The following is a 22,386-nucleotide window of genomic DNA, read 5'->3' on the forward strand; positions in this document are numbered from 1 at the left end:
AGGTGGCCTGCGCTGGAATGGGGGAAAACGATAAGAGCGAGGAAACCCGTGAGAATAAAACCCTGGTTAACTGAAACTCTTAGGGTCCGGAGGTCGGTTACTGGCATGTCTCATGCCTAGGGCTCAGTTTCACGGTGCTTTCAGGAGTTCACGTATGTGAAGCTTCAGCCTGGTTCTACCAGTTAAACGAACCCTCTAGTATCCCAAAGGTTCGGGTGTTTCCACTGACCAGCGAATGAGCAGGATTCATAGCTCACCCTCCCTTGTCTTTAACAGCCAAGCACTAGGTGGTTACAAAGATGTAATTTAACTAGGGATGGTCCGGAATGTAAAGCCTAGATCTAAGTAGGCCTGTATTTTAGAGAAGTTTGGGTATGGATCCAAACTTCATGGGTGAGCCCTATATGGAGTGGAACCAAAACCCAGATCTGAATATCCCCAGATAAGAACCTAACATTTGCAGCTCAGAAGGAGGTTTAATGCAGGAGAAAAGACTGGCTTTGCAGGGCTCTCAATGAAGTAGCATGTGAGGTCCCATCTACAAGGATAAGCCTCTAGGCTGCCTTCTTCCAGCCCGTGGCTCCCCACACTTGGGCTCTGGCACCAGTTTGTGGGGGAAATCAAAATGGACCCAGTTACTCAATCTACAGAGTAGTAGTAGAGTGGCTCAGAGACAATGGGTGGTGGGGACTTTTGGGAGAGGCAAACCATTTACCTGAGTGCAAGGTGTGTGTGTGTGTGACAGATGGGCCCCTTAAAATACATGTTTAGCAGCAGTTGCCCTGCCTAGATGAACCCAGAAACTCTTTTCTGATAGCTGTGGATTCTGAAGAGGAACACGGTGTGGATTTCCAACTATACTGGGAGATGCATCTTATGGGTGAGACATTGGACACAGGCCCCCGGCATGGGTGGTCCCTTCCTGAGACAAGGATGGTATCCGTAGTTGTTTTGTAACTAAATTCCCAATTTAGATCTATTCTACTTCTCTAAATTTCCCCATGTAGCTTTGAGCGGGTGTAGTATTCTTCCTCATTTCCTGTTCTGAACAACTCATGTCCCACCCCAGAGGAAGCTGCATTTGGTTGTTGAAGTGACCCCAGTGCAACCTGCAAAGCACTTTGCAGGCCTCCTGGACAAAAGGCAGTAGAGAAACATTAAGTCATTGTCATATCACGCAGCTGCTATTTTTAAAGCCTTGTCTTAATGTAGTTGGGGACCTGGGTCATCCTTATGTCAGTGGGAGATTCAGTGGGGTAGGAGAGAGACCTACCATAAAACAGGTCTTTTTCTCCATTTTTACCGGCTGCTTAGCATCCTTTTCTAACCCATCCCCCAACATAGCTCCAGCTGCATTTTCATCAGCCATTGGGTGCAATGGCTGAGCGATTAAGGCACGACTACAATCCTGAAGGTTTGCATTTGAGTCTCACTCGATCTCACACTGAAAGGTCACCTCCAGTTCACCCAGCTGCAAAATGGGTACCCAAACCACCAGGTTAGGGCAGTCAAAAGCAGTGGGACATGATGCGGGCCACATCGCTTCCTCCTGTCCCTTGACTGGGACAAGGGACATGCTTCGATCACATCAGCCCAATGAGCCAATGGCTCAGGGGAACTTTGATTGGTATAAACAAGGGAAGTCCAGCGGATAGGACCGGGACATCAAAACTTCTGGGTTTTAGACCCGTCTCTGCAACTGACCCATGGTGAGACCCTGGGCATAACCGCTCCTGTCCCTCTGCTTTCCAGTCTTTAAAACGGGGAAAACAACATTTTTATCCCCATTTGCAAAGTGTTTTTAGGAACAATAAACGAGAATGAAAATCCTTCCTGTTACGGTGCCCTGGGCACGGATCATTACATGACCCAAGAGCCGAATACAACTCACAGACCATCCCTTCCATCACAACAGCAAGGACGATGTCTCAGGTTCTAGCACTACATTGGTTCTGTTCAGATGTTATTGGGGGGGGGCAGAGCTGTATTATTATTATTATTATCATCATCATCCCTGGGGTGGGTAGGATCCTGCTCCTCAATATGTGCTGTCAGGGAGGCACTTTTACAGGCAGCGCCGAAGACAGGCAGCATGAGGCGGCTGCTGGGCGCTGAAGGGTCTTTACAGCTGGCTGTAGGCAGAAGCAATTGGATCTGCCTTGTGAGAGGCCCTGCACCTTTGGGGGCCCCAATGTGATCATACACCATGGCCATATAAGCCCAGCCTATCCTCCCCCATGCCCCTGGGACACTCCCCTAGCTGGAGTCCCCATCTCTGATTCAGGCTGAGTACACGGCTCCATTCTGAGCAGTCACAAGAGGCCAACTGGAGGGGCAGGTTGCTTGGCAGCCGCCACAAAGGGGGCAGGTAGGCCGCTGCAGGCTTTTGCAAAGAAGGGATTGATCGTGTCTCAGGGGCCGCTTGGTGGTCCTGTCCAGGCAGCAGGGAGCAAACACACACCCCAGCAGTTCTCCTGCTCTGACGTCAATTAAAGGCTCCGACAGGTCCGCGACGTCAGCCGAGATGTATTGCAAACAGATGGAAAGCCCTTGAAAAGTCTATTCCTCGCGGAAGGGAAATAATATACAGTGTCTCCTTCAGGCTGACACTCGGGCCGCCTGGTGCAGGGCGCTGTTTACTCGCTATGGAGAGACCTCAGGGCTCCCACTGCCTTTTCTGTCTGGGGATTTCTATGCTGTAGCCAGCGAAGAAGTGGGTTGTAGCCCACGAAAGCTTATGCTCTAATAAATTTGTTAGTCTCTAAGGTGCCACAAGTACTCCTGTTCTTTTTGCGGATACAGACTAACACGGCTGCTACTCTAAAATCAGGTTTGCGGCTGCAAAATCTGCTGCAGCCGAAGAGGTAGACGGGGGGGTGCCAGGGCTCCCAGGCCGGGGGTCCGCAAACTTTATTGTGAAATGCAAAGTTCTGCCTCGGTGCTGGAGGGTTTGGTCCAGGGTCTCCCTGCGCTGGCCCTGGCTTGGGAACTGCAGCAGGAGGGAAAGAGCTGATCAGTTGCAGGGCTTGGCTTGTCCCTCTCCCGGGAGCCAGGCACGGGCAGATGCCGGGCTAGGCTCGTGGGGGTGGGTGGGTGGAAGGGAGAGAAGCGCAGCTCGAGGGCTCCCCGGGAAGTTGGCAGCAGGGCCCGGGCTGGGGGGGGGAATCGCGGGGGGCTCGGAGCACAAACCCCGGGCGCCCAGGGGCTGGGCTGCGGCCGGCCGGCCCGCTGCGACGTGGAGTCAATCGCAGCCAGGGGCTCTCGCCGCCCCGCGGGGCCCCGGATCGGTCTCCGGAGCCGGGCAGCGGAGGCACGCAGGGGCGCCGCCGGAGCCCGAGTAGCTGTCCCCGGCCCGACCCCGCTGGCTGCTCCCCGGCGCCTTGTCCGCCAGCCCGGCCCGGAGCCCCAGGGCACGCTCGGGCCTCGCCTCCCCGGGGAGCTGCCGCTGTCGCAGCCCCGTGCGCTCCGCTCCGCTCCCCCCGCAGCCGGGCGAGGCTCCGCCGCTCTTACCTCGCTCCGCCGCCGCTCACCGCAGGCGCCAAGCGGGGCAGCCGGGCCAGGGACGCGGGGCGCGGAAGCTCCTCCGGTGCCCATCCATGGGAGCGCCCCCCGCGGCCGGATTTCCTCCCCGCCTCGCTGCGCTCCCCCGGCGAGTCCCGCGGGCCGGTCAAGGACTGCGCCCCCCGGGCTTGGCCCCGCTCCGCCTGCAGCCGAGCGCGCTCCGGCGCGGGTGTGGATGGCAGCCCGATCCCACTTCGCACAGGAAGGGCGAGCGGGCGAGGAGGGGGGGAGAAGAAAGTTAGAGGCATGGCTGGATGCTGTCGGAAGTGCACGCTCATGTTTCCCTCCGGGGAAATCCAGGTGTTCTGCCCGGGCCGACAGCCCCATCTGCCGGCCGGCCGGCCGGCTCGCCCACGTGGCCCTGCCCCTTGGGGTTGCAAAGCTGCCCCGCCGTGGGATGGGCCTGGCGGGTCGAACCTCCCTCCCCGCCGCGGCCATGCCAGCCCGCTGGGGGTACCCCGCACGCAGCCTCCCGCAGGGCGCTTGTAGCAACGAGCGATCGACTCCAGAGGGGGTTGACTCAGGAAAGCCAAACTTCTAGCTGGAGCCAGGGCACTGAGGCGCCTGGCTGAATGGAGGTGGCTTATTCCAGCTGGTTGGGAAGCTGCCTCTCAGTGGCAGTTTTGCTGTTCGAATTTAATAGGGCTTTCAGAGCCCAACCTAGGGGCAGGAGGGATGTATTTGGGGCTGAAAGCTCATGTATGAGCCCATGAACCTCTCCTCAGATGGAAGGGCCCTGAGAGGTGATAAACCCACAGCCAGGTGGGGTCACCATGCTGCACACTCTGGCCACTTGGAGGGGATTTCATAGACTCCGGCTCCAATCCTCCATCCGAAAGAATCGTGAAGTGAAGGAGGATCTCCGTTAGCAGGGCAGGGGCCTAGGAAATCCAGGCCGATAAAGAACAGGCTTCCGTCGGAGCATCTACACTTTAGCTTGAGTCCCAGAATTATCAACTCACAACCAAGTGGCAAGACAAAATGGTGTTTATTTAGGTTGGCCTGGCAACTTGACCGTTGTGTATCTTTGCACAGGAGTCAGCTTGAAGGAAATGGGGTGCGGTGGGGAGGCAGGGCAGCGGAAGCATATTAAGTGAAGAAAATTGGCTGTAGCCAGCTTGTCGCCCACTTGTCTAATGCTTTTTTTTGTATTTTCCTTACCACGGGGTACTTTGTTAGCCTCATAAGATCTTCGTTTCGTGTCTGCAGCTAGTTAACTGTTTGCATGCCAGAGTGGGTGTAGCAATGGTCACTGAAAGGACCTTATTTCTTTACATTAAGCCACACTGCTGTTAGGTCCAACATCTATTCTCTGTTAGGACTTCTCTGTTAACACCCCATGTTTGCATTAACCCTAATGGTAATTCCAGTAGGCCTCCGCAGACCGCTTTCTGCTGCAGGGATGGTGCGTCTCTGTTTGTCGAGCACAACACCCTGAGCCTCAGTCTTAACTGGCCTTTTGGTGCTACAGTAACATCAAGGTTTGATAATAATCGTAATTGAGACTCCGAAGGAATTAATAGGCCTTTGGGTGCTATCCCTTCTCCCCAGCCACGCTGCTACTTGTTGTGCTTTTACAATCACGTTTTCCCATTTAAACAAATATTTTCCTCTCCCACGTTTTTGCAAAAGCCCCAGACAAAAAGAGGGCAAAGTGCCTATGCTCAGAGAGTGCTGTGAAATGTGTAGAGGAAACAAAGTGAAACACAGAGGCTGTTTTTCCTCTATTTTCTTAGCGACAGCCATTGTAGCCTTGGCTAGTAGCGATGATGAGGGGAAACCATTTGTAGACAGATGTATGATTTTTAAATTGATGATTTCCCTTTAATCACAGAGACGGCCATCATCTAATCCCCCCGTGCCTGCCAAGGCAAGTAATAGTGAGCAAGTGGTGTAGGGGTCCTGCAGGCCGAGGCATTTGGCATGGATGACTCACCTGTGCTCTCTGGCACTAGCCTGACAAGGAGAGGTTGTTTCTTTGGTTTGAGTTTTAACAGATCTTAGCAGCTGTGTGCATTTTGGGTTCAGCACGTCCCTTTTGAAACCAGCCAGACATGCAGATGGAGGCCAATAGCTCTGCTGCTTCCCACTGCAAAAACCAAACAACAGCGAAAGTGTTAACAGGGCTTCTGCCCTATTCTACGCTGCAGAATAGCAATCCCAGGCAGAAGGGGTCTCCAAACAGACAACACAAGCCATTGTTTCTTAAACTCTTGGGATGCTAATTGAGGTCAGCCTGTCGTTTGACTCCAATCACTATTTAGACTGGTCTAATCCCAGGCTTTTAATAGGAACCTAGCAATTGCCATACAGGGATCCATCTAGTATAGTATCCTCTCTATGACAGTAGCCCAGAACGAGTTATGGGATATTCTGCCCCCAGGGAAATTTTTCTGCCAGCCCCCAATAGTTAGAGCTTGGCTTATGCCTCGGGGCTTATATCTTTTCCAAAGCTCTTGTTTATATTTCCGGTGTTTACTGTTATAACTCTGGATAGTCTTGTTATCCATACACAGGTCCAATCCTTTTTTGAATCCTACTTAGCTCTTGGCCTCAGTGATACCACGTGGCAATGAGTTCCACTGGCTACTTGTGGGTTGCATGAAAAAGTATTTCCTTTGATCAATGTAAAATTTCCCACCTCTCAATTTCCTCAAATGGCTCCTTGCATATATACCTTACATTTACATCACCCCTGTTAGCCCCAAAGATCCAAGAATTCTTTTTTTAACACCAGGCACGTGATCTTGCAAACCATTTTGTACTCAAGTAGTTCCGTAGAAGTCAATGGGCTTACTTGGGTGAAAAAGTATTATTCCTTTGTATAAGGGTTTCCAAGCTCTGCCCTATATGTATTCCAGAAACAAATGTAACCCTTCTGCCCATCTAAGTTGGCAGCAACAAGGGCCGGGTTCTGTATCTAGGGGTTCCGTTTCAATAACACAATGCAAAACTGGCTCGAGCCCCCACCCAGTGACCTGGGACAATTACATACCACCCCCCTGGGTACCTCTAAGAGGCAATACTTCCCCTCTCGCAAGCACGGAGTCTGAGTGTAGCAGAAAATGTTTAATAACATGAGGTAAACGACATCAGCATAAGATTGGAAAAACACCACAAACAGGATTCATAACACAAACCATGAGCAAAACCCACCCCAGCAAATTGGGCTGTGTCCTTTCCCTTTGGTTCTTGAATCCAGCAACCCAAAAATCATCCAGAGTCCCCAAAGTCCAACATCCCCAAAGTCTCTTGGGTCCAGCAACCACCCAAAGTCCCAAAAGTCCAACAACCCCCAAAGTCTCTGTCCCTGGTCAGTGCAGCCCCAGAGTAAAAGGGGGGGGCACGCAGGGTGATAAGGGGCACCTTACGTGATCCGAGGCTGGCCAGCCGTCTGTTTCTCCGTGGGGGTTCCGCCGCAGCCTTTACCACGAGCCAGTCCACTTTCCTGCCATCCCACGAACTGCTCCGCTCTACAAGCCGCTCCGCTTGTCTCCGTTCACCGACCTGTGAGCCGTTCCAGCCGTCCCCGCAAACAGCTCCGCTCGCCGTTCCTTGGGCCACTCCAACCGGCCCCGCAAGGCTCCACGCCGCTCGCTGCTCCTCCAGTCGTCCCCACAAATTGCTCTGCCAGCTGCTGAGCAATATAGCTTCAGGCTCCCCCACTAGTTAACACAGCCTCAGTGATCTCACCTCTTAATAACATCAGCTCTTTTGTGATTTCAGCTCTTAGCGATTTCAGCTCTCAAGTAGGGGAGCCCCAGTTGGTGCACCATTGGCCCAAAGTGAATTCAGCTCAGCAGCCTGTAACTAGACTCCTAAGGGAATCAAAGTTCGCTCTGATATTCAACAGTGGAGAGAGGAGGCGGTGCAATTGGTGTTTCAAACCCTCAGAGAGGGGCCCATACCATCAGGTACACATACCTGTCCCCATCCTCTCTCAATTCACTGGGTTTTGTAACCCATGCCCCTTGTCAAGCAAGTGCTACTTAGGTAATGGTGAAGGACTCACTCAGTCCTTCTGTCATACAACAGTTCCACTGGCCTTGATTCACAGAATCAGGGTAACAAAACTTTATTCTTCCTGCCCCAATAATAGAGAAACTGGGGATCCCACACCAGCCAAAGTAACCACTTTCAGTTGCTGTGTTTCATGCCAGGCGAGTGGGTGTGCCTATGCAAACAAGATCAGCCCCTGGAGTTCTTTTCCACACTCGCCATAATTCACCACCAGATGTCAGGGTAGAGCTCATCCTGACTCTGCTTACACAAAAAAATCATTTAAAGAACTAATAAAGGTTGCCAAGTGCTAACAATGTATTTCCCTATCACATCATCTATAAGAGCAAGGAAATTAAAATCTAAGGACTCTGTGAATCTTAAATTGCCCACATAATAATAGTGCCTATCTTCTCTTAGTTCTGTGTTTTTACAGTGCCGTGCCTAGCACAATGTGTCCCTGCTCCAGACTGGGGAACCCTGGGCCATACCATAATGCAACATAAATAAGAATAATACATTTATTATAACATTATAATAAACTTCATTATTCTGATCAAGTACAAAGCAATGCGTATTTCATCACAGCACAACAAACTGAACTCTGATCCATTGTTTTCTTTTTCTCCCCATTATGAATCTTTCCTATCTTAATTTCTATATCTTAACTATTTTCCTTCCAGGGATACTGTTGAATAGGAGAGATAAGATAACGTATTCTTGCCCCCTTTGGCCCGAGCGTTTAGCCAATTTTGGAGGCCTCGCTGGGTTTTTCTAGTGGGAGGAAAAATTGATGGGCGGGCAGGGGACTGGACTCGATGACCTCTCGAGGTCCCTTCCAGTCCTAGAATCTATGAATCTATGAATATGTACAATATAACTCCCTGGTAAAATTGTGGCTATGTTCTGTATGGGCTTGTTTTTGAAGTTGATCAATATGTGTTATTAATATATACATACAAAATTTTGTATTTTGAGATTGCTGATGAAGGAATAATTTTTATTTTGGGTCAGAGATAAGGTTGTTGTATGTATATATGTATGTATATGCAATTCTAAGCCAGAACAACGTGTTTCTATTTATCATTTAAGCTATGTTGGATTCATGGTGTCCTTAGCTATTCCTTTCCTTGCTTTTAAGAGCTTCTGCTTTTACAAATGATGTGAGAGTAAATACATTTCTGTCGCTTAGTGACCTTAACTGGTTCTTTAAACAAAGTTTTTTGGGTTTGGGAATTTCCCTGGTTTTTTAATTTTAAACATCTTTCATTTTTTCTTTTGTGTCACCAAAGCTGAAGATATCATTTATAAATGTTAACTAAATGGAATGGAAGGGTCAGATAGTTAAATTAAAGAAGTGAGCAGAGCTGTCCGAGCTAATGAGGGCTGCCAACCTACCTCTGAAATCCCCTAGCAGCTTTGAAATTGGAATGAAATGACTCCATCAGTGAAAATGCCCTGTCCACAAGCAACTCACTACCCCAGTAGCTTTGCTTTGGTCACTGAAAGACCTTGTTTTTAATAGGGGCCATCATCAAATATATTCTGTATTCTTTCTTTTCCCTGACTGCTTCAGAGGCAGAGAGCCTTGTCTAATCTTCCAGCACTAGCCATTTCTCAGACATTTTCCTACTCGTGCCCTTGGAAACGGCCTCTTTCACCAACCAGTATCAAAGTCTACCTCTGGCTCAAATGTTGTGGCCTAATGTGACCTTGTTAGGCAGATAGAGGGGTACAGTGTTAGGGTCTGTCTTCACCGCAGAGTTAGCCTAGACATTTACTCAGGCGTTGCCCCTAACTCGCCTCCTGTCCACACACCAAACCTTCTCACCCGACTTCAGTGATGCTTTCAACCCAGGTGCCTGGCCCAGCTTGGGTGCTGCTTTCAGTTCTGCTAGTAACTGGCCCACTTTGCAGTGTGGACGCCGGCTAAAGTGCTGCTAGTCCTCCGGTGTCTTCCCACAATTCCCGTATTTCTCGCAGGACAGATAAGAGCTCCTACAATTTCCTGGGGAAAAAATCCTCGCTCAGCTCAGCGTGCTGCAGCGCAGAGAGCCATCGGACACGCACCCCGAAGTCCTAGCGACACACATGGGGGAGGAGCACAGCCCCAGTGCGGACACAGTAACTTGGGTCAGGCTGTGCCGTGGCCTGGGGCTGTTCACCCGACAGCTAGGCCAACCCTGGTGCTGATCCGCTGGGCTAACTCTGCAGTGAAGAGATCCCCTCAGGCGCTTTGCCAAGACTTCGTCGAGGAGCTCAGGGCAGCGTTTTGGGCCGTTGCTGTCGTTTTGAAGAGAGGCTTTCCCAGCTAACCTCTCTCTCCAGTGATTTGGTTGGGCTATTTGTGGGAAGAGAGTCGCTTCCAGATGGAGGCCCCTTGGCTGGTTTTGTTCAGAGTGTGAGGGGTGGAAGTGTCACTCGCAAAGGGGCATCATCACCGACGTGGGGGCTGGGGGAATGAGGAGAGAGAATGGCATAGAAAGGAGAGCAGCAGCAGATCTGGTAGATCCTATAGGAAAACAACCATCTAGCAACCATCTCACGCAGAGAGCTGGGGGTCTAACGCACAACGGGGGGGGGGGTGTATGTGTGTGTGTCACATGTATTGTGTGGTGGAGACACTAAGTCAAAGCCCTGGAGTCCCTCCTCCTTTGATTGGTGTCCCAGGGTCAGCTTTGCAATTTGCAAGTCTCCACGCCCTAGTAGGGTCACAAGCTGCCAGAGGGGGTGGGTTTGAACCGTGAGCTCCCTCCTCCTTCAAGGAGCAGGACAGAGCAATAACATAAGTCAAGGCTACGGAATGACCCAAGCCCGCTCTTGTGTTTTAGGCCGTCCCTGCTGTGTAGCCAAGGGGATTTTCCCAGGCTTGGGAGGTTGAGCTCAGAGGGGAGGGAGACAGGAATCTGACAAGATTAGAGGGGTGAGGGCCCCAGCCAAGCCAGCGTGCATTTGAGTCTCAATAGATTTCAGAGGCTCCAAATATGTTTTCAGATGAAAGCTGCTCCGAGCCCTTCCCCCGCAAAGGCAGGTCAGTGCAGGAAACTCCATGCATGGAGAGAGGCTGCAGGCACCAGATTTGTTTGACTTTCTTGTTATTTTGCTTAAAAAAAAAACACAACCAAACCCACCACCACACCAAGAAAGGAAAGAGCTTTAATAAGCCCAGAAGATGTCACCATAGTAACAGAAATCAGAGCCACTCCAAGGATTCTGCCGCCTGGGAAGGAGATAAAATGTTTTCTATCGATCGCTGTCGGGAAAGTCACTGTTGATAAGCCATCCGAGGCGAAATGAGAGCAGACACAGGAAAACGGGAGCTCTTCAAATGAGTCTCCAGATGCTCCCACAATCTCCCCCGCTTTGCAGTTTGGGGTCGGAGGGAATCAATTGCTCCTTTGTAGCGAGAAGATTTCCAGTTCTCCCACTTTGCTGTGTGTGTTTCTGTGTCCCTGGGTGGGTGTTTGTCTGTCTTGGGGTGAGGTTGAGAGGAAATCTGGGGGGGGGGGGGAGCGTGGGTGCAGATGTTTTATGGGTGTCTGTGCATGAGCCGTAATTAACACACAGTAGAAAGCCCTACATAATTCTCCCGTTTAGCAGCTTTTCAACGTGAAAAAGTGGCTAAACTATCTGTTTTAGGACTGTCCTAAATAAAGAGGCTGCAGGTGACTTTTCACCCACGCTTCCCCCGCTGCTGTTATCAGGCATGTCACTGCAGCGTGGGAGGAGAGAGAGAGAGAACATGGCTGTGTCCACACGGAGGATATTTCCAAAGTTACCCCACTCAGACCTCCTTTTACCACGGGGGCTAACAGCAGGTCAGCTGAATTGGTGCTAGCACTAGTGGGGAATTTTTGTTAGGTAAATTTCCCCTTTGCGGGCAAAGCGTGCATGACTCAGGCCTGTATCTCCTCCATATCACCCTCTCCTAGGTGTTTGGTTGTTGTGTGGGAGTTTGGTGGGGTTCAATCCAGCTTTATCTCTAGCACAAAACCCATCCCCACAGCTAATACTAACTGTCTCCCTCCTTGCCGACCATCTCAGCCGAGAAGCCAGGGATGGAACGGGTCCTTGAGACTGACATAGCCTCTCGGCTTTGGAGCGGATCAGTTCAGGTTAGGTTTGAGACACATCAGCAGGGCAGGTCTGGAGATAGATTCAAGATGTTGGTCTCCAGGCCTGTTATCCTGGTCTCTTTCCATTCCTCTTGGCTGTGATCACCCCGTTGATATCCATCCAATATGCCCATCACTGTCACTTGGACTGGGCTGTTCTGTAGCTGTCTTATAAATACTAATATTTGACTGTCTCCTTCCCGTGGCAATGCCTGGGAAGCCCGCTAGCTGCCTGGTGGCTGTCTTTCAGTGCTCTGCTCAGCAATGGGGGCTGGCCTGCGTGCCCTTTGAAGAAATGGAAAATCCTATTATCTGCTCATTCTTTTCACAGCATGAGACCGCAGAGCATTCACCAGGAATGGAGTGTGGTCTGTAGCTCAAAGCCCTGCACCGGCTTGGCTCCCACTGAGATGTGAAGGTGCCCGGGTCAGCACCAGAGGATGGGCAGCCTCTCAGCTCTGCTATCCATATTCATGTAGCTGGAGTGGGAGCTCTGGGCGAGGGCAGGGGGACAGATGGAGGCGCAGACCAGGAGAGAGTAGCTGAACCTGGGAGCAGAGAGCAATCAGCCAGACTTTGTAGGTGTCTGGGCCTTGCACATTCCTGATCATCACCCTTCATTGGGTGGCAGCACGGCCTATGGGGACCCAAGGGAGCTTGTGTATGTGTGGGGGGCTGGGTCATTTCTTTAACCCCTTGAGCACCCCAGCTGAGCACGTGCTGCCCAGGTAGCAATGTGAGAAACCTGAAGTACGTGTAAGGCTGCAGACATCAGTAGGGCAGAGAAGGAGTTAACCCATGTTACATTCTCTGCTGTTGGCAATTGGCAGCAATGAAACGGGGCAGTGAATTTGGGTCTGCGTGGAACCAAGGTACATTCAGTTCTGCAATGAAAACCGCACTGGCAACGGGGGGCATTGGAGGACTGCGCTCCCAGACATGATTTGCAGCCCTTGAGAGCTGGTCAGATGCCACAGAAGGCACTTGCTAGGGATTGTGTTCATGATACAGGCACAAGCCTTATGCATTGGCCTGTGCTAAAACCCTGGCTCGCAGAAGCTAAAGAAGTTTGGCTTGATCTTATACCGGGTGTTTGTCTCTGGCTCGTAGAATACTTGTCTGTTATTGGGGTGGCTCCATCACTGAGATAAATAAAGAGGTTAGTGGGTAATTTAATTTGTTTTTAAACTGATACAGGACACTTACCTTAGTCATTTACTTTTGAACGTTAAAAACGAAGCCCAGTGACAATGACTGGATTTCTGTAACTATAGGAACATGATATTTTGATAAATAGTGACGTGCCATTCACCAAATACACTGATTGTCTCGAGCAAGCCAGATCTGGTGACTCAGAACCACTGGTTGGAGTTGGAAAGTAGATGAATAAAGAGTTAGGAAGGTCAGCTGAATTCCACTTCTGTGTTACCTGGATTATTAAAAACAAAAGGATTTATTTAAATTATCCAATTTCCTTTTCCACACTTGGTTCAGTGTGGACAGTGCAAAAGCCCAGGTCAGTGTTACTTTTGCTTATCGTCAGCTTCGCTTCCTGGTTCTCGGCCTCCGTCACAACAGTAATGTGTGTGTCATACGGATGGTCTTGTGGGTGAGACAGTGGTCTGGTACCCAGGAGATCTAGGTTAGATTCCCAGCCCTGCCCCAGCCTCCCTGTGCAACGTTGGGAAACTCACTTAATTTCTCTGTCCCCCCCCCATGGGGAGAATAACCCTTCCTTTCTCACACATTTGTTTGTCTTGTCTATTTAGATCGTAAACTCTTTGGGGCAAGGACTCGCTTACCCTGTCTCAGCTGGGACCTTTAAGTGTTACCTTCAAGCAGTGGTATTTGCTGTTAGTTGTCGGCCAGTCTAGGCCTCTCTTAGCAACACCAGAGGCTTTTTTGATCAACGACTAGACCAACAAATAAAAGGCCAGGTGTACAATTGCTCCCTGAGTGGCTAATTCATGTTTTTCTGTGCCAGGTGTTTCTTTGGTGCAAATACAACAGGGATCAGATTAGAAGACTGTGCCAAAACCAGAGCGGTAGCCAGCCAACGCCCAAGGGGCTGAACCAAACTGCCAATCAGAGCAGTGAGAGTTGGAGAAGTGGAGGTGGGGGAAGGGAAGGGAGGATTCTAGCTAGAGTTGCATTAACCCTTGTTTCAAGAAAAAGTTCCCACGCAGTCCCGTACTCAGGAAAAGGACTAGCCAGCACAGGCAGACAATGGGCAGAGGGGTTGTTCCTAGAGCCCTGCGTCTTTTGCAAATGTGAAGTAACACGAAATAAAACAAAAAATTGCAGCGGCGGCTTCTGTCCCAGGGGACTGGACCGAGCAACCCCTTCTGGGCGTTGTGACCTGGCACCAGGTTAGGCCTGGCCACCCTTCGGTCATGCAGGGAGGCGCACAGAGTCACGGCACCATTCACTCAACTTTGGCCCTGCCATCCCTCCGTCATCATTGCTCTGCAACACCCCGCATCCATGGGGCTCCCATCCTGGGGGCAGGACCTACCTCCCCCACCCCCTGAGATCTCCCACCCCTCAAGGGCAGGACCTGACTCCCTCCCCTCATGATAAAGTGAAATAACACAAAATCCCCCCCCCAAGGAAAAAAAATAAAAAGAATTTGACAGCGTGCTAGTGGTTTCCAACCAGCGCTTAAAGCACGTTTGTTTTCATCTTTCATTCCCAGCAGAGCACGTGTGATCATATTTTGAACAGCTGCACAAGCCACTGTGATTGGAGTCACACGTTGGTGGCCCAAGTAGGTGGGGCCTAGCAGGTGGGCGGAGCCTGGCCACGAACCACTAGTCCTGCCTCTACAATTCAAGCCCTCTGAATTCTGCTAGGACTTTTTTATGTAACCAACCACATTTATTGTTTCAGGGAAGATGTGGCGGGAGGGGCTGGATTGAGACAAGAGGTGCCTAGATACTCTGGTGATGGGCAGAGATAGATAAAACATGTCTGTAATGGTGTGTTTCTGTAAAATTACTGCAGTATTGTCACCAGATGCTCCAGCTCTGGTGAAAGTTAATCTAGTCCACAAGCCATTCCAGGGTGGAGCAGATGCCTGGCACTCTGCAATGTAAGGCTGGACAGTCTTAAAGAGTCAATGACAGAATATTCTACCAGCATCCTGGAAAATTTTTCTGCCCCTCCTTTTCCTAACCTTGTTGGTGACCAAAATATTCCTGTGTAAATAGAAACCTCTCTGGGATGATAATCCCTGTCCTTCCATCTGACCTGACCCACTCATTAACACCACCATTCCGTGTTGATGACATCATAAAGGGTTCCATGACGGTTGCTTCCGAGGTCTCAGACACAGGATTCCATATCAAGCACCTGAATCGGGGTGGGGGAGCTGGTTATGAATGAGAACACATCTGTTCCAGGCAAAAGCTTTCTGGAGTCAGCTACATGAGGACAAGGGGAGAGGGGAAGAGAGAAAAGAGAGAGAGGGAGGAAACAAAGCTTTCCAGGATTCTGGAGACAATATAGTTGTAGGTTGGTGGATCCGGGCAGCTGCGTGCACCTCCCAGTATGATCTAATCTATTTATAAAGGTGACTACTAAAGGACAAATAAGGGGGTTGTGTCCCTTTTTGATGTACACAAAGGAGGCCTGGAAGTTTTTTTAATCGAACTACTTGGTTTTTTGCATTAGAAATTCAGGTCTCATTGACCCCCGGAGACTCTATGGATGACTGGAGAACTAGCATGTTGATGACATCACAGATCCCAATGAAGTGAAACCACATTCGCTGAGAGGGGAAATTGGTTTTATTCAGCCTCTTTAACCCTGGCTCCTGTTTGGTTTTTGTATCACCCGTTTAACTCAAACACCCAGCAAAAAGATAGAAGAGATGACATTTTTGTTAAAGATTCATATTCCCCTGACCCTTCCATTAAAGACTGAGAAAATGGCCAATGCACAGCTGAGACCCCACCCCTCAGAAGGGTAAAGGCATAGTGCAGAGGAATAGCATCACCACTTCAATCTGTATACACAGCAAAGGGCTGACAATTGTTCCCTCATGGTGGTGGAAACACTGCTCCCCCAGGAGTGAAGTGTATCCCAGGTGCCCTGTTTGCATCCTCTGTCCCCAACATAGAAGTGTTGACCTGCAGGCTGCCAGGAGTGGGTTGATGGCCGTCTTACGCTAATGTAACTTCCCAGCTAGTGGACTTACTGTCCCTGGGGCTCTAAACTCACTGGCCCAAACTGAATGGAGCCCTAAGCCTTTATACAATCTACCACTCAGTTGCTGATAAATAAAAAAGACTCTGGGCTTTCTGTTGTCATTTACAACAGTGCAAAGTGAGTGTATAACGCCACCAAATCTTGGATGAGCTTTTCAAAGCCCCCAAAGGACACCTATTTCCCATTCATGCAGTTGAATGGGAATTGGCTGTTCAAATCTCTCCGGTGCCTTTGAGAATGTCAGCCCTACTCTCTCTCAGAAGGCAAATTAAAAGATCCCATTATTATTATTTTTTTTTTACTCTCATCATTTTAAAGACAATCTCGAGATTTTGACCCCTTGAGGTTGGAAATGCTGCAGTACAGCACTCGTGAAAGGGTTTCCTGCCACGTGACCACCCACCAACTGAGAACTGGTAGTGTTCATGTGATCTGTCAATGTTCAGTGCTATCAGATGATTATTTTTTTTGGACTCCCCAATTTCAGATAAATTGCGTTTCCTTATTAGGCTGTCAGTGCCTCGTTTGAACCTGGAACCTTGGTTACTTTCAGTGCCAGGGTGGCGTTAGCATCCTGGTGTAGTTCAGTAGCGGAGGGGCGGAGTTAGAACTTTAGTGTAGTTCAGGGGGGGGGAAATGTTAGAACCTGGGTGTGTTTCAATGGCAGGGGGGGCAGTGTTACCCCCAGGTTGATAAAGATTTTTCATGGAATTCGGGAGTGCAAAAGACCATTGTACTGCCAACGTAGTTCAGAAGCGTTTTGTTAGCTCTAGGCAGAATTTCCCGACACAATGTTTGTTGTTTATGTTAGAGATGGACACAGCTCTGTGGGAGGAGTGGGCTTGGATCTGGTTCCTGTATTTAGATGAAACCATAGCCCCCTCTCACGCCAAAACCTTAGGAAAGTGGAAGCGTTCAGAGAGATGGTTCAGGTGTTGCTCCAGCTGGTTTATTTATATATGGCTATATCCCCATCTGTGCTGAATTACCAATCCTTTGAGTTGATTTATGTGTGTCCTTATTGCCTCATTCTCAATCAGGCTCATTCGTGCTTTCCTTTATTTTTCCAATCCTTCCTTCTGGGCTGCTGTGTTAATCACCTGAGATGAGAGAAGCTGTCTGTTGTCATGGCGACCCCATCTCTGCTCTGGGCTTCCTGGTAAGTCACCTGCGGATGTTTGATTTGTGCTGAGTCCTTTTGGAGGCCAAAGTGCTAGGAAGTTTTTCTCTGTTAGAAAAGTTCAGTTGATTAACTACATCTTTTCCAAGCCATCAGCAAAAGCTCCAGAGAGCCATTTAAACGGGTCCAAGCATGAAAGCCAAGAGGCCACTGGCATGGCCTCTGTGCTCCCGGTTGGGGCATGGGGGTTAATGGCATTATTACTCTCATTTTATTTTAAAATGTGGATATTTGGACCCAGGAAATATGAGGGGTTATGTCTGGAGCCAGGCCAAGTGCAGACAGACACTGCAAGCCCCCTGCACATAGCTCCCCCAAGCCACAGCCCCCCCGCAGCTCTGCCTATACCCCTCAATTCCAACCTGCGGCCCCCACCTTCCCACAGAGCTCTGCCAATGCCCCTAAACCCCAACCCACAGTCCTCCTGCTATTCCAGTCCTGCATTCTCCTCACAGCTCTGCTAATGCCAGTCAAGCCTGATCCATGGCTCCTCTGTTACTCCAAACCTGGGCCTTTTTGAGGTGTGGGCAAATAGCCGCTTGAGATTAGGCTGACATTGATAGATCTGCCTAAAGTGCCCATCACCATGGTATCTAAGCCCTTACCACCTGTGACCTAAGAGAGGATCTCTCCCTGGATGAAAGACTAGAGCCTGCGTCCATTATACCACCTTGGCCTCTAGCACATGAATTTATAGTAGAAATGGCAGAATTCGGATTTGGGTCCACATTCTGAACACCCCCAAGTTTGCTTTGGACCTGGGCTGAGGGCTCAGTCCACTCCACGGAGGAGGAGCTGGATTCTGGGGGTGACCAAATCATATGTAGTAAGAAAGAAAGAGTGTGATCCAGAGCCAAGCAAGCGCATCCCCATCCAAGTTCACCGTGGAGGATAATGAGCCTTAATGAGCAGGCCACACTAATTGGTAAGTGACTCCAGAGCCCCCTGTGCCTGAGGAGAGGGGGAAGATGAAGAGCCCAGGGGAACAGCAGTGGCTCTGCGGCAGGCTCTGGGTGAGTGGAGGAGGCAGACTGTGCCAGTGAACCCCAGGTGGAGTGGGGGTGCAGCCATCAGCTCAGCATCCAGCTAAAATCAAGTGGTGGGATTAGCTGCGAGGGGAGAGAGGAATTTCGTTTAACCCTTTCACACCAGCAGGTGCATGGGTGTGAATGCTAGAAGGGAAGCAGCCTTTCCTGCGTGGACACCGGGGGTCTCCTACTCCACCCCAGCTGAGCCAACTGCAGCACAGGAACAAGGGCGGAAGGCAGGGAGAAGTTGCTTTATGGCCTCTCCCCTCCGGGAGTCTAGCTGACCCCTGCTGCAAATCAGAGCAGCTCTGGGGCTGAGAATAGCCAGAGCACAGCAGCTTTCTGGCCACATGCCCTGTACCAGGGAATGCAAGGGGCTTATAGCAACTATGCCAGCTGGGAAAGGCCTTATGCTGCTGTATTGCCCAGTGGGCTGGTCTGTTGCCTGTATGGCCCCTTTGTGCACCAGAGCAGCATAAAGAGGCTGTAGGGCCATGGAGAATTGGGCCCTGTAGCCTCCACCCCTACTTTCTAGCTCAGCTCTGGGCTGCTGCTCTGATAGGTTAAAAAGAAAAATAAAGATGCACGAGACATGCAGATCACACGATTGCCGCAACCACTCTTCCTTCCTGACTCCACTGCACCTGCCCCACAGTGCAAGATCTGGATCAGACCCCGACGTAAGGCCCAAGCTGGTGGTCACCTCCCTACTGCACCTGCTGAGACCCCAGAGCAATGACTGGCCTTTGGCCAGGAGAGTCACAATGCTAGTAGGGCCAAGGTGCATTGAGAGAGCTTGGGCAGCCCCCAGTTGCACTGAGCCTGGGAAAAGGTGATGATCCCTGCTCCCCCTTCCTGATGAAATCTACTCACGGCCTCCCCTTCTTTACATTCACATCTAACTTACCTTTGGGTAAATGCCTGCAACTGGAGGAGATGAAGGAGGAATTGAAAGCCTTGGCGTCCTCTTCCCAAGCAGGCTGTTGCTCTTGCAGTGATTCTAGTATGGTATCAGCGCAGTGGTCGCTGCAGTGCACTATGGGGGAAGCGTTGCACCGGCAGAGGTGAGGTCCTTCCAGTGGGATGTTGGACTGAGATTGCTACAGTCTGTATTTGGAAGATGTTCAGGGGCAAGTTACAGCTCTCACTGCACCATTCACAGAGAGCAGGGGCTACCCCTGGCTCCCAGCCAGCGAGCCAGCTCTCATGAGGTCAGGTTCGAATGTCCAAACTTGAGCATTATTACTGAGCACATCAAAACTTATTGCAATGCTCTGCATTGGCAAGTTGCATTGCCATTGTTCACTAGACTGCATGGTATTGACTGGCTGCACTGCAATGCCTTTTGGGCTGAGTGAAGTAGCAAAGCTGCCATCAAATAAAAAAAATCTGTTCTATTGTAAAAACTGAAGCGACTCTGAAAGCATCAGTAACCTAAGCTCGGGCAGCTGAAGGCCAAGGCGTGTGACAGCTTGTCATTTCCCCAGTGGTCTACTGCAAAGGAGCCCAGGTCCTCAGGAAATATTGTCACCTGCACCATTAATCCGGACAGTGCAAACTGCGGTATAGTCCAATGGCTCGTGCTGCCACCTGCTGGCAGAACCTAGAATAAGTCTTTTTTCCCCCAGGGCATTCTTTCAGCGTATTGCTTCCATGTGCAGTTTCTCTGGCCACTGTTACAGTTGTTCTTGAATGTCATGCAAACAAAGCAGAGATGGTGCTATTTCTGTTGCCCAGTATTTCTGCTTGGTGAATCCAGCTTATATGGCAGGACGCAGGGAGGGCTGACAAACAGAGCTGGCATTTTTGGTTGGACTACTCTCCTGCCTAAGGATATGGCTCGGGCCACTGGAGGTGGTTACATCTGCTTTTCGCTGCTTGCAGTACAGAGCCCTGTACCCTCCCCTCTCTGGACTGCATTTGACAGCGAGAACAGTCAGAACCGACCATTTGCAATGCAGACTGCAGGAACAATTACCAGACGCCTAGCAAACAAAGCAATCCTTTGGAAAGGGGCTTTTAATCACCTGTATAATTGGGCCTGAACTGGCTGCATGTGTGTCAGTTGCAGCTGTCCATCCAGAACAAGGTGTGTTGGTAAAGTGCATTACTCAGACTCCCCTGCACTCAGACGGGAGCCTGCTGTGTATCCCAGGACAACACTGAGTCCCAGGCTGCAAAGCCTTCCGATTCACCTAGCCCAGCCTCAGCACTCTGTATGGCACAGCCTAGCCCAGTCCCATGATCAAACAAGGGACAAGCATCCAATGAGGACAGAAAGCAACGCTTTGTCCTTCTGTGTCCCTTTCATCTAAGGGTCCAAGAGCACTTAAACAATGATTTGTTAGAACCCTCCAGCTCCCAGGGAAGAAGATACAAATGGGAAACTGAGGCACAGGTAGAGGCTGTCACCTACCCACGGTCTTGTAGAGTCTCTTTAGCAGAGATGTTATTAGGACCCAGGAGTGCTGTCTCCGCGTCCCGTCAGGATGGTTTTTTTCAATGTTTGCATGGGGGCGCCCCCTCCTCTGCCCCCAGGGAGGTGTCTGAAGCCCTCTCCGAGACAAGAGGTCAAAGAATCAGTAAAGAAATCTGTCCATTTATAAGGTGCCGATCACTCTAGCATCTTGATGCCAAGACGGTAATGGAGAAATAAGGCTCAACCAGAGAGGCCTTTCGTTAACAGCTACATGCAAAGATTTCTCACTGGATTAGCTAAGGGCAGCTCCTACCTGTCCTGCCAATGGGAGGCTCGGTGCTGACAGACCCCTGGAGGGTCCCTGTGAGTGTTTTAGGCAACTGGGGGACTAGTTTTTTCCCAGTTGTCAAATGGGGCTAATTGTACGGGTTAAGAGCTGCTGAGAGGATGCCTCCTCCTGCCACCTGAAACACAACATCCCTGGATGGGTTGATGGCCATGGGAATTGAACCTTGGACCTTAATGCCTGAGCCTGCACTGTCTGAGCTAAAACACCCAACTCCGTCAGCCAAAGCTGCAGCAGGCTCACTGACCTGTATATATGGCCCAGCCATCACTAGAAGGTGGGCAGAGCACCCAACAGAGTGGGTGTAGCTTACAAGTGCACAACAAGTTCTATTGGTCCTACAGAATCCAGGCTCTTCGCCTTGTTCTCGAGCGCTGTCTATCGGCACCTGATCTATTAGCTAATAAACTACATATACACAGACATCTCGTTTATGATGTTGTAACAATATTTATCTGCCCGCTGCTGGGAGGAGCAGTCCCTGTTTGCATAGAGCTTTGAACATGCACGGTCAGTGCTAAGTGCTGGCCAGATCTAAATGTAACAAACAGAGGCCACGTAGACAAAGACACCCTGATGGCTAACAGGGACCATCAGCCCCCGAAACCAGGTCACTTGAGCTGATGGAGACCTTTTTAAACCGTGAGCTAGTAGAAGGTTGTTACTGCTACTGAGACCAGCCACTAGGGGGAGACAAGATCACAACCACTCAGCCAGCGTATTACACCGACGCCCCATAACTTTGACGGCTCCCAATCTAGAGCCGGACCTGAATGTTGTTGCTGGATGCTTCCCAAAGGGAGAAACAGTCACTGGCGTTCCCTCACAGACCAGGGTGGCGCTGCCCCGCACGGGGAACTCTTGGGCATTGGCTAGTTAATTGGCTTTAATGTCTTTTCTTCCTCAGTGCCCAGAGGCCTGCTGGTTTTTGTGATCTGTCATTGGAGAGAGATGGGTCAGCAGAGGAAAAAGAGCTGTGACGAATTAGACAGCAGTTGCTGTTCCAAAGCTCTTTAGCTGCTGATAAATGGAGCGGAGACTGCAAGTGACTCCAGAGGAGCCAGTGAGGCTTTCAGATCGGGCGTGTGTGTTGTGATTAGCAGATGGTGGGACGAACCCGGGTTTCATTTGTGTCCTCAGCCCTCAAGCTCGCTATGATACAGACAGGAAGGGGTGGGACTGACTGGCCGGTAAGGTCAGGCAGAGATGTACAGCACTGATGAGGAGATCTTAATCAGAGATCATTGTAAATTCTCCTCTCAAATGGACTGGAATAAAGCTATTAAGCTAATATAACATAATGGGGAAAGGATGTTCTGTTGATGCAATCTCTGGGGAATCTCAGCCAGAATGAGGGAAGAGGCCAAAGGTGACGAAGCTCTAGCAATAGAACATGGCAGACAGCACATTTGGGGGGGGGGGAGAGGAGGATGGTAGCACACTGTGAGGTGATGGAAGGACTAGGGGAAACGGCTCAGGACTCCAGGGTTCCATTCCCAGCTCTGCCACTGACTCACTGCATGACCCCG

At 50.4% G+C, this 22,386-nt stretch overlaps 1 long non-coding RNA gene across 1 annotated transcript; it reads left to right on the plus strand.

Annotated features, from left to right (window-relative positions):
• Positions 1–2,292: 2,292 nt before the first annotated feature.
• On the plus strand, positions 2,293–21,830 carry LOC112110299. Its single transcript, XR_002908405.1, has 3 exons — positions 2,293–2,368; positions 16,990–17,043; positions 21,765–21,830. It is a non-coding gene; the product is annotated as an uncharacterized LOC112110299 (long non-coding RNA).
• The last annotated feature ends 556 nt before the right edge of the window (positions 21,831–22,386 follow it).

The sequence above is a fragment of the Terrapene carolina genome, unplaced genomic scaffold (genome assembly GCF_002925995.2).
Source record: "Terrapene carolina triunguis isolate 2854851 unplaced genomic scaffold, T_m_triunguis-2.0 Scaffold93, whole genome shotgun sequence".
NCBI lineage: Eukaryota > Metazoa > Chordata > Testudines > Emydidae > Terrapene > Terrapene triunguis.